The sequence below is a fragment of the Castor canadensis genome, chromosome 6 (genome assembly GCF_047511655.1).
Source record: "Castor canadensis chromosome 6, mCasCan1.hap1v2, whole genome shotgun sequence".
NCBI classification, from domain to species: domain Eukaryota; kingdom Metazoa; phylum Chordata; class Mammalia; order Rodentia; family Castoridae; genus Castor; species Castor canadensis.
In genome coordinates this window covers 58,251,768-58,264,861 of record NC_133391.1, presented here as the reverse complement: position 1 = coordinate 58,264,861, position 13,094 = coordinate 58,251,768, and the positions used below count along the sequence as shown (strand labels likewise).

General features: G+C 38.3%; 1 pseudogene; it reads left to right on the top strand.

Annotated features, from left to right (window-relative positions):
* The first annotated feature begins 881 nt into the window (after positions 1–881).
* LOC141424288 (targeting protein for Xklp2-like) lies at positions 882–6,327 on the top strand (annotated as a pseudogene).
* The last annotated feature ends 6,767 nt before the right edge of the window (positions 6,328–13,094 follow it).

Here is a 13,094-nt window from a genome sequence, read left to right as displayed (position 1 = left end):
AAGGAAGGGGGAGCAAATCAACTACTTAGTAAGCAAATGGAATGATTACATATGGTTTAAAGCAGCCACTTGGGTACTTGATAAATGCCATTCTGATGAAAAGACAAGTTTTAGAAAGGAAGTTTTTGTGGCTTTGAATGTATGGCCATACTCAGTACTTTGGTCATCAAAACTTCCCAATTAAACTCACATAAAAATTAAATGTCTATAGATTGCTCCAGGTTTCTGCTCTTAACCATATTTGATCCAGTTTTCAAACTAACTTTTCTAATGCATATTGTTTTTTTCTCTTTCCAGGCATATTTCCACTTAGAACTTCAAATCATATTTGTCTCTGGAATCAACCTAACAATCCTTTTTGGACACCTCTACTCATTCCCGCAACCCTGCTCCTGAATTGACATCCCAGTCTTGCAGCTGTGCCTTGTTTCCTTGTCACAGTGTGGGCCAGGCAAAAGGAATCACCTCATTGTCTGGGCATCCATAGATTGCACAAAGGAAAGCATAGAATTCATCAAACTGTACACTAATATGTAGACAAAATATATTTAGTAGAAGGGTTGCACATATTCGACTACTAAATTTCTGAAAAGAAACAAGCATTTTTGCCTTTAAAAAAACCAAGACACACAGAAACAAAAGATCCACTCAGAGGCTTGCAGGGCTTGGATGTCAGAGCTGAGGCAAAGTGATGTGAGATTCTTATTAAGTATCTGCCAGACTTCAAGATTTCAGAAGAAATGTGAAAGAGTATATTACAACTTTAAGACAAGGCTGTAGGCAAGTGGACTGGATAGATTGATTTTAAGACACAGGTGACCTGTTGAGAAAAGTGGCACAAATATAGGAAAAACCTGCTTGTCTGTTCTAAGGGTGTGATAATGTCACAGGTTTCAAACACTTATTCCTTTGATGCCCTGATATACTTCAACAACTTTACCTCTTGGGATGCTGAGGAAGATACTGAACATGTAGATTCATGGTTTGACATGAAGGTCAGTTTAGGGAATAACTTTTCTGGGAAGAATGGGCTATGAGAGCTTTTTTCAAAGCAAAACATCCTTGAGAAATGCCAAAATTCAGGAAGATAGTGTCACACCTCTGAGACCAGTTGATAATACATACTACAAAGAGAAAGAGAAAGAAAAAGAAAATCTTATAGAACATTCTATTCCATCAAATACTTGTTCTTCCCTGGAAGTTGAGGGAACCATATCAAGAAATACTCCAGCCCAGCCTCAAAGAAGATCAGTTAGACTCACTACTCAGAAGGATTTGGATCAGAAAGAAAAATGCCAGGTTCAAATGAAAGCAAATTGATGTGCCACTCCTGAAATGATCAGTGAAATTTCACCTTCCAAAAATATGAAAGTAAAGAAGCCAAAGGAAGAGGAATAATGTAGAGTTCAATATATTTCCCAAAAGAATGAATCTTCCCTGGAGAAAACCAAGGGCAGACATAATGGGCCTTGTGTGCCACCTGTAAGGCAGAAGGTTTTGAAAAATACTGAGGAGCAAGAGTTGGAGAAGAGAATGAAAATGCAACAGAAGGTGGTGGAGAGGTCAAAAAAGAATGAAGAATCTAAGAAACTTGCTCTTGAAGGAGCAGGGCAGCTCATGAAGAAATCAGTTAGCCAGGTAACCAAACCTGTTGACTTCTACTTCTGCACAGATAAGTGAATCAAACAACATCTTAAGAACCAGGAAGAGAATAAGGAAGTGAACATTATATCTGAACTGCAAAAGCATCTTCCATTTCTTGCCCCAGTGACTAAAGGATGTACTATTATGAAGCCTTTCAACCTGTCCCACGGAAAGAAGAGAACATTTGATGAAGAAGCTTCTATATACGTGCCTCTTGCACAGTGGGTTAAAGCCTTCCATAAAGGAAAACTTGACAGATACCATTTGAGAAGCAAGAAGGACGATATTAGTCTGTTACCCTCTAAGTCTGTGACCAAGATCTCCAGAGACCCACAGATTCCTATGCTGCAACCCAAACAGTTAGCAAGGCCTGTGACTTGCAAAAAGTGTAGCAGAACAAGAGGCTGAAGAGGTTGAGAAAATGCAAAAATACAAATTCAAAGCATAGGAACCTGATCCTAGAATTCTTGAATGTGGGCCCATCTCACTCAAAAAACCCCCTGTGAAACCACCTGTTCAGTCGGTTGGCTTTGATTTGGAAATGAGAAAAGAATCCAAGAGCTAGAGTTAAAGAAGAAATCAGAGGATGGACACTTTGAATTTCATTCCAGACCTTGCCCTACTAAGATCTTGGAAGATGTTGTGGGTGTTCCTGAAAAGAAAGTATTTCCAATCACTGTCCCCAAATCACCAGCCTTTGCATTGAATAAAAAAGTCCAAATGCTCACCAGAGAAGATGAGGAAGAGGATGAACCAGTAGTGATAGATAGAATTTCAAATCTCTCTATCATCACAGTGGAATTTCTATTTCTCCTTGTCCCCTCCCTTTTTTAAAATATATATGTTTTCTTTATGAAGTAAAGATGATTAAATCTCAAAAAAATAGATTTACTCAGTAAAGATTGCTGACCCCATGAAGTTTGATCAGTGTAAGAATTCTAAGCTCTCCTACTGTTTTACACGATCTTCCTTCTCTGAACCTAGGCACAAATTTTCTGTCCTTCACCATGGCTCTTAGTCTTCTTAGCCACCAAAACATAAAATGAGAAAAAGAAATGATAGCTGTAATATAAGGAAAGATACGTGTTTATTTCTATAATTCTTTTAAATGACTTTCCTATGTAGAAAATTTTAGCTATTCCTCTTATCAGTAGGCACTATATTAGGACTATAGTTACACATGAAAATATAAATAAATATACTAATTTATCTGGATTTTTAATTTTTAAATGTAGTTTTATGATCATAATATTTTTCATATTTCTGAAGTATCATGTAATATTTTGATTCATAAATATACTAGTTCATGGTCAACCCCACATAGTCATCACCTTAAACTTTTGTCATTTGTTTTTGGTGAGTACATTCAAAATATTGGTATTTGGAGATGTGCTTATAAGAAAGACAGATGATCTAAAGTACAATGGTAGTGCCAAGAGAGGAAAATCAACAAATAAAAGTGACAGAGAAAAGAACTTCCATGAGAGAGATACATATAATTTAAAATATCCAGTATTTTTCATATGCCTTTTAAAATACATATTTTTCTTCCTGTTTGATTTTTATCAATTAAGAGAAGTTACACTCAGTTTTTTAAGGGAGCCTAACATGTAACAATTCTCAGCACTGTAGAACTTTCACTGTTCTGAATCTGGTATCATATGCCACTGAGTATGACCAAGGAGCCATTTGGAGGGTGAACATCGGATGCATCTTCCTGATTGACATGCTGTGCTAAGTGAAATGGTTGCCTCCATTAGTATTGAGAATATCTATATTGCTATTCCATGAGCTCTTATCAAGACCCAAGACAGGCTGTGCTTACCAATGGCCTAACAAAATAATGCTTTCTGGAGAACACATCCTCCAGTTAGGATTGCGGGCCTTAAAAAGAGGCTGATGTGTGATGATATCTTGAGACCAGGACTTCAAGGACAGCCTAGAAAATGTAAGTAGACCTCATTTAAAAAAATAAACAAATAAAACTCATATACAAGATTTAAATATGCCTCTCAGCTAAATATTCCTCAGAATATATATCAGCTATATGAACTCAAAAAGAGATGGGGATTTCTGCTTTAGTTACAACTGCTTTAGAATCTTTACCAAATAATCTTTTCCAGGTCTTTTTTCTCATAATCTGTAAAATGGAGGACATTCTGAAATATAGTTACAGACATGTTGCACAACTTCATGTGTAACTGTCTTATTTGATTTAGAATATCAATATATTTAGTTTTATCATGGAAACAAATCTGGTTGTTGTTCCTGCTCAGAGGCTACCAACTGCGCTCAGAAATGGTTAGTCATAAATGCAGGTGGGCCTAGACTGGATTCAATAACATTCCTCCAGCTGGACTGTGGGGAATTTAATGAAGAGATGTTGATTGAGAAATACTGTAGGGTCGAAGAAGATGCCCTTGACATGGAACTTTACCTTTCAGTCTTGAAATTGGTATTGGGCTCACTCTGAACAACCCCCCTGAGTGTGTATCACACACGTCCTGCATCATAATTTCCTCTGTTTGTGCAAGCCAGATGGTAGATTTTGCAATATTGAGTTCAAAGAAATCTGAACTTTCAAGGTCACTGTCTGGTAGCTGGAGACTTCCCCATTTCAGAGCTCTGAATCCCCAGGTAGTCTTGTGATTCTCTTTCAGCTCATGGGACTCTGTAGAAAAAAAAATATCCCTGGCTCATCATTGTAGAGATGCAGTGTGGGAAAGGGGATGATCTCACACAGGGGCTGTAGTATATACTTTAGGAACAAGAGACTTTGCAGTTGAATAAAAGAAGAGGTAAATCATTAACTTCTCAGTGTTCACATTAAACCTCAATAAAGCTTTTAAAAATACCAAACTAAACTAGAAAGTTGTCTCTTATTCCTTCACAGATAAAGAACTTGCAAAATCAGCTTCACCCCTCTGTATCTCAGTTTACTCATTTGTAAAGTGGAGACTTGCTGTCAAAGAAAGTAGATTTATATTGGAAAGATTAGTAAGAATTTGCATTGATAGCATGGATCCTTGATGAGAGGTAATAACATGAGCACAACATATCTTTGATAGTGTTCCAACTGTTGAGAAAAACATCTAATCCAAGTTCAGAGACAGTCTGCAAAATGCCTGACAGTTCCTGGATAAGACTGTCAAATGCATGAAAATCTAGGGAAGTTTAAGAAAATGTCACTGACTGGAGTCAGCTAAGAAGACAGAATGACTAAGTGCAATTCACTTAGTGGACTGGGAATCTGAATCAGAGAAAGAACATTATTGGAAAAAACTAATGAAATTTACTAAAGCCAGAGCTTAATAAATAATATTTGTTGATGTGTACTTGAATTAAAATGCACCCAAAAGCAGATTATTTCACACACACACACACACACACACACACACACACGTATATAAAATATATTCTCTACATCTATATATATAAACCTCAAATGCAAGGTACCAATAGTATTCAGAATGTGTGATGTGAACATAATACAGTCACATTATAAATTGATAAAGAAATAGCTTTTAAAAGTTACATAGATTTTTTTAAATAGCATTTTTTTTATAACACTTGTTTTAAAAAAAGAATACAGAAGAAAGTTAGGTCATACTTGGAATTAAAGGCAAATGAACATGTCACCAAGAAAAACTTGTACTCATTTAAATCGATACTTAAATGTAAAATTACTGCAGTATATGAAAGAAAAATAAGAGTTTTGAAACAAAAGTGACATTCATCTTAAATAGTTGTAAGGAGGAGAGGCAGAGAAAAAGACAAGAAAGAAGAAAATAATAGAGTGGAGGAAAAAGGGAGAAAAGAATAATATCCTTGACTAATAAAACCAAAAACATTTTTAAAAATTACTAAAGTAGATTAAGATCTATAAGAATTAGTCAATTAACATGGCAAACCTACCAATTGAATTGACTGGATGAATTTTTTTCTGTAAAGCATCAATAGTAAATATTGTACATAGTCTCTGGGCATTAATATAATTTCTTGGTGTCATAGGAAAACAAACACAGGCAGCTACTTAAATGCATGATTATGCTGTGTTCCAAAACATTTTTAAAGAACAGTGAAATTTGAATTTTGGATAATATTCACATGCCACAAAATATATTCTCCTTTAGATTTTTTTCAAGTAATTGAAAAACAGTAAAATCAAATCTTAGTTCATTGAAAGCTGGAAAAGGGGCTAATTACTTGATTGGATTGGCTGTGGATGGATTTCAGGCTCAGTTGCTTGGTCACGTTCCTTAAGTGTGGAACAGACAGTTAGTGCTTTTCTGAAAAGGGATCCTAACTAACAATCGTAATTTCTGGGCACTGTGGGAAAACAATTCCCTGTGGACAGGAAGCCCACATTGGCCTTGAATTCTGTCTGGCTCTAGATCCTTGTGAGCACAGGGTTACTGCCACTGGTTTGACTCTACTTAGTTTGACCCCATTCCCTGCAGTAGTCACAAGGGGTGCCAGAGAGCAGACATGCCCCAATGAGTCCTCTTGACCATTCAGGTTACAGAGCTCCAGGAGCACAACCAGCTTCTCAGCAGACAGCCAATCCCAATTCCTCATAGACCTTCATACAGAGAAACAAATGTCACTACTATTGTCTTTGACAGCAGCTCTGGGTTCTATGAAGACACTGTGAAAAAGGAGTTCACCTGCATACCTCCTTGAGGATACATCAACAGGTACTGTGGAAGTCACTGACCTCCCACTGGCAACAGGGAAGGAGAACCCATAAGGGAAGCAGGAGGAACTCCATGGTACTGCAAGTCCCCACTCTGCTAGTTGGACACTAAAGCATGAGCTGCCCCTGTGGTGACCCAGCAGCCTTGCCAATGCCATGGCCTTCTGAAGGGGTGTTGGTCCTGTGCTTCCTCACACATTCCCTTTCCTAATCTCAGCTGGTGACACCATTTGTTGCAGCCCTCCCTCTACCCCAATGCAGGATATCCCTAGCTTAGACCTGGATCCAGCAAAACCTCTTGGAGAATGGGCCACCCTGGCTCCTCATGCCTGGCCCCACCAGTAGTCTTGAGAATTTAAAAACAATGAGCCAGTTTTGTTACTCCAGTCACACTCCCATTGAAGAGTTCTGCAGGTCTGGAATCCTTAAAGCTTTTAAAGGATTTGAAACTCATTTGTTGGCCATATTTCCCATATTGTAATGCCCTGTTTGTTTTATGCTTGCTTATTTAATGTCTGTCTTCCTGGACTCTATTGCAGCCCCTGGAGCATAATTAAGTCTTCCTGAGAGTCTAGTTTGATTTGGATAGTGCTCAGTTAAGTGATACTTTTGTTTTACCAATTTAAGGTACAGTGGACTGATAGATTTGGAGAAAGGAAATATATTCTCTTTTGTGGTTAAGTATGAGATACTTAATCTTATTCCCAATGGCCATGTTAGGTAGACAGTTGGCTATAAAATATTTTAGAATGTGTAAATCATCCTACTCTTGCTCTCTAGTTACATCAAAGATGTGAATTTAGCCTTCCTGGTCTATCTCAAGCATTTAAGAATTTCAGCACACATCTGAAAGCTAAGTGTGAGGTCTCTATAAAAAGCACCTAGGTTGTATCTTTGTTTTTTGTTCTGCCTCCTGTGCTGCACTACAACATTGCTGTCTAGAGTTTCCTGAGAGAGTCTGAATGAACATAGCAAATCAAAAGGAACTGTTGGTTGAAACAATTCTGGAGTCCTCTATGTTTCTTCCTTAAACAAAGGAGAAATTGATGGTAGTTTTTACCACAAATTCAAGTTCATTCCTGGCCACTTCAAAAGAGAGACAGAGAAAAAGATTTAACCTGAAAGATAGCAAACCAAAGAAGATGGAGATTATTTCCAGCAAAGACTAACTTGTCTGAAGGTGCAAGGCAGAAGGCTTGTGTAGGAAGTTGTGAGTAGGCATACCAGATAGACTGCCACCAATATAGTTATCAATTTTGGGTGATCTGCTTCTCTGATGTGAGCTCTGCTGTTACCTGTAGTTCACTGATGTTATCCATTTTGTGAATCCAAAGAAAAGTTCCTGATTAGAAAGCCACCACTGTGTCTTTTTAGTTTTTTCCTCAGGAATATTTAATGCTGCAGTTGATCATTACTCTATAAAAGGCCACTGTCTTCTGGAAAACAGAGGAAGACAAATGCTCCCTGGAGAACAAGGAAAGATACTGAAAGGTAATTGTCACTGTACAAGCTAGTATTATGTGACTTTTCACAGAACAGTTGTAACTTGTTAGGTGGCTTCAGAGATATTATCTACAACAAAACTTGTGGGAAATTAATAATAGATTCCCCAACTGTGTGTCCTCAAAATTTATAATTTTTCTAAGTGAAATAAATTAGAACTAGAGGATTTATTTAGGTTTTGCCTTGGATACAATGGTGGCAGTGATACACCTGCTTTCTTGAAAGAAATAAAGTAAACACCATAGATATTAAGTCATGTGAATCTGACTTCTTTAATCATGTTATAAGGCTAAGATGCTTTGACACATACCCTACAATTTTAGGTAATCCATTATACTGTTTCATGTGGGGAAATATGTATTTGCTAAAATAAGGTTAATTAGTTCATTTCAATATTCTTTTTCTTAAAGACTTTTTCTTGAGACAAGGAAAATGATTTATCTTAAAGGACAACAAACCCAAGAAAATGGAGACTATATCCAACCAGGACTTACTTCTCTAAAGGTGGTAGGCACAAGGCTTGTGTAGGAAGTTGTGAGAGGGCATATCAGATTTCACAGATTGATTACATGTGCAGAGAAAGGGGAGGTCATATCAATTCATTTCAATACCAGAAAGTGAGATCATAGGTAAATTCTATGCCCACCAATTATTTAATGCAACTTTATAAGACTCATTTATCATATTAGTCAACTATTACAATAAATTATCTGAAAACTTACTGGCTTAGTGAAATGTTTTATTATTTCGTAGTTTCTGAAGGTGTTGAATTCAAAAGTGGCTTATCTGTCTGGTTCTGATTCAAGATTTCACATGAAGTTGCAGTTGCCTTTTGGGTTCATTGGCTGCCTCAGAAGGCTTGACTAGGGCTGAGCAGTCTTCTAATTCAAAGCTCACTCATTTGCTTTTCCTCAGTGGACTCATTTCCTCAGTGGGCCTCTTCCACATGCTCATAAATCACAGCTGGCTTCCTGAAGAATAAATGAATCAAGGGATCTTGCACCCAACATAAAGTGGAGTATTTGTGTTTTTTTTTAATGAGTCAGGTCTCACTGTGCAGCCCTGGTTCTGCTTGAACTCAATTTTCTCCTGCTCATGCCTACTAGCTACATAGAGTCTTTTTAGAACCTTATTTTAGTAGCAGCATATAAATTTTCTTTTGCATTGTCTGATTTCCATTATAATCTTCATATAGTGGGGAAAAGGGTTGCACAATATCATGTGGTTAGACTGATTTGGGATCATCTTTGGAAGCTTGCTGCCACACCCATTTATTCACCATTCTTATCTTTCTCCATAGGATCTCAGGCACTATGAGTTCATAGTGTTACAAGCTCTTAGCTCTTGTGTTACCTTCTCTTTGTGCTATGAGTTCATTTTGTTGTTTTTCCTCACTTTGAGATAGAAAGCAGTATCATCGAAATGAGGCTTTCAGGGCTTTGGTCAAGAACAGGAAGGTAGTACATGGGTTCCTAAACTGGCTCGCTCAGGATGCAAGGAATGATGCTTATGTGGCCCAAAAGATGGGCTCACACAGGCACATAGTCTGTTGTAGCATATAACTGCAAGATTTCTGCACACAATACTTATTGCTCTCAGCACTGGAATTTGCACTTGATATGGCTATATTCTCATAAATGTTAGGTCCGTCTGCATTCAGGTAGCAAGAGGTGGTGGAGACACTCACTATTGATACATTAGGAGGCTATGAGAAAATCTCTTGGCAAGCTTCAAGGAAAAACTCTGGTTATTCATTGCCTGATAGGTCTTAGAATAGTGGTATCAGTGCTGTTGTGATAGCTCTGACAGACATAGTTCTGTGGCCTATGTGAGCAAGGCTTAAATCTCTCTTCCAGCTCTTAGGCTGCAGATTGGCCCAAACTGTGGTTGCCAGCATGAGTCTGATATTTAGAAGCAGAATTGTATTTCATAAAGAGGAGGTTTGTCTAATTTTTGTGGTCAGTAGATGGAAACAAGTACCTCATGGTAGGCTTGCTTGAGACAGAGTCTCCAAAGTAGCCATGACATGCCTTCAAATAACTGTGTATGCTAGTCTGGACAGGAACACACTGTTTTAACAAGGTGACCTTAAAAACATTATGTTGCCCAGGCCAACTTTGAAATCACAGTCTATCCCGTGGTCTTCTTCAATAGACTGCAACCCAGGCTCTCATTGAACCTACAGTGAAAATCTAGGTCATCCTTGAAATAACATTTGCCCTTTACGGTCTTCAACTCACTCAGCAGACCAGGTGGCCTTGAACTCAGACTGGCATACAGGCTGCCATTGAACTTACTGTCAAGAACTGACTGATATGAACTCACAGTGTGGTACAGGTCAGCTGTTCAAGAATGCCTTGAACACACTCTGAGACCAAGGCAGGGTGTTCTACTGTACATGAGGCCCAGGCTGACCTTGAACTCATTATGCTTCTTCATCTGTATAAAGGTTATAATTCCTGCCTCATAGGATATTTTATGAAATTAAATAAGTTCATAAAAGTGAGATTCTTTATACTCAGTAAAATTTGGTATCACTGGGAGTTGCTCTTTACTAGATAAATGCTACTAAATTAATTTACTAAGTGATATTTAGTATATTTTGAATGTACCAATGCTTGTGTGTGTGCATGTGTGTGTATGTGTGTGTGTGTGTGTGTGTGTGTGTGTTGATAGACAGAGAAACAGAGACAGAGAATAAGAGTCCACTGATTCCTGGTGGTGAATATTTCATCTTCAACTAAGGCAATATCCTACAGTGACCTCTGATATATTTTTAAGAAATGAACTGACTAGTCTTAGGTAAAGCTCCTGGTAATTGTTTAAGATATTTAAATAGCATGAGGTATTTTTGTACTCTCTATCTGGAGTCACTTTTTCTATACCCAAATTATTACCAAGGCTTTTGACTTTTTTGGGAATCATCAGAAATTTTATATGAATTCAACTTTGTGAAATTTGTTACCAGAAAGCTGACTGTGGACTTTGGAGAATAATGATCTCTTCATAAAAGGTGCTTCCCAGGAGCTGCTAGCCATGTTGGTGTAGGCTCGATGGAGCTGCATACACAGTGTATCCAATCAGAAAAGCCTTCCTTATAACAACAGTGTGTTAAAAATCCTGGAACTCCGAAAGGGCTTAGGGTGTGTTACCTGACCAATGGTTATGAAAGAATAGCCAGCAAAGGAGGAACAACTTGAATGAATCTGTCCTTGTCCTGTGGGGAAGACATCTCAGATCCAAAGCATGAAGTGGGCTTAAATCTCTCGCTCAGGACATAGGCATCAGATTAGCCTAAACTTAGGTTCAGCTGCTAGGTGCCACCTTCTCTCTCAGGAATGCCTAGCAGAACATACTTGTTTCCATTCCAAGTCCCCAAATGCAAATAAATGTCTTCTTTATGAAAGACTCTTTGACTTCTGATATCACACTCATGATGGCTGCTCTAGGTTTGGGCCAGTCTGATGCATATATGCTGGGAGAGAGATTTAAGCCAAGTTCACACTTAGGATCTTGATGCAGAAGTAAAAGTCAGTAATCCAGCATAGAGCCCTGTGGCCAAATTCCAAATTCCTTGGGCAACACAGCATAGACTGGATATGAAGTGTGGAATCCTTTGACTCTACTATGCTGAGAGTTGTGATGTGAACCTGCTGTACCTGCCGTATTTCTGATGTTCATCTTACTTGAGATGCCTCCCCACACCACAGGGGAAGAGGCCTCAAGGTCCTTCATCTTTGAAATCTATTCTGCCATAGCCACTTTTCAGGCAGCAACTTCTCAGCTTCTCAGCCCCTTCAATATTACACCATTTTTAACACACTGTGACATTATAATGAAGGCTTTTCTATTTGGATACACTGCTTAGGTCTTGCTCTATGGCTCTAAACCTCCAGTCTACACCAACATGACTGGCACATTCTGGGCACAACCTTCTAAGAAGATCACTGTTCTCCTCCAAGTCCCCAGTAAGCTTTCTGGAATCAAATTGTACAAAGGTGAATAGAAATAAAATTTCTGCCTTAATTATATCTTGAGTATAGAGGTAGTGATCCCCATATAGAGTACAATGATATCTCAAACTGTTTAGTACTCCTTCAGGAATTATCTTATTATTATCTTGAATAATTCAGTTCACCTCTCAGAAGTACATTTTCAATCAACATAGATTGTTGTCTTAGGTAGACCTGAAATGTTCCTTACCCATAAGATTCAGTTGATTCTCATTTTCTATCTCTGTCTGTCTCTATGAAAACACACACACATACACACACACACACAAACCATGAATGTAGTTATATTCAGTTAATGCTAATTATTAAGTTGCAAATTTAATTTATTATCGTTTATTTACTAAACAACAACTACTATTAATACCAAATATAATTGAATACAAAGAAACCTTCTGGCATTAAATTATTTAATATCATAAAATATACTAGGACAGAGAAAATATTATACCCTTTATACAGATGATGAAGTGGAGTGAGTTCAAGGTCATCCAGGAGGGCTTCATGGGAAGTCCAACTGTAACATGGGTCTCAGAGTGAGTTCCAGGTCCCCTGGACTCCCTGCCTGCACCACACAGTCAGTTCAATATGACAAGTGTATGACAGGGAGATCAAGTGAAACTTGTGTGTCCCAGTTAGCTCAAGGCCAGCCTGGACTACACAGTGAGTTCAAGCTCACATGGGGAAATTTGATTTCAAGGATGACCTAGGACTCATTGGGAGTTCAAGGCAATCCAGGGATTCCAGGGAGTTGAAGAAAGGCCTGTGCAACAAAGTGATTTCAAGTTTGGCCTGGCCTCATACTGTGTTTTTTTCTAGCCTTGGTGAAATAGTATGTTCCTGTCCAGGCTGAGCCTCAACTTTATTCCAAGTTGGCTTATATTGTGAGAATTTGTCTCAAGCATGCTTAGTAGAAGACTTTTTTTCCATCCCAAGGCCCCCAAAACCAAAGAAATCTTCTCTTTCTTAAATACCTACTACTTCTGATATCAGTCCCAGACTGCCTCTCCTAGATTTGGGCCAATCTGATTCTTTGTTGATAGGAAGAAGATTTAAGCCTTGTTCATGCTTAGGATCTTGAGGCAGAACAAATGGGTGGTAAGACAGCTCAGAGCCCTGTTGGTACCCTCCAACTCCCTAGTTCACTGTAGCACAGGCTAGATGTGAAGAGTGGAATCCCCCCACACCTGTGCTGAGTGCGCAAATGGACTTGCTGTAACTCTCCAGTTTCCTGATGCTCA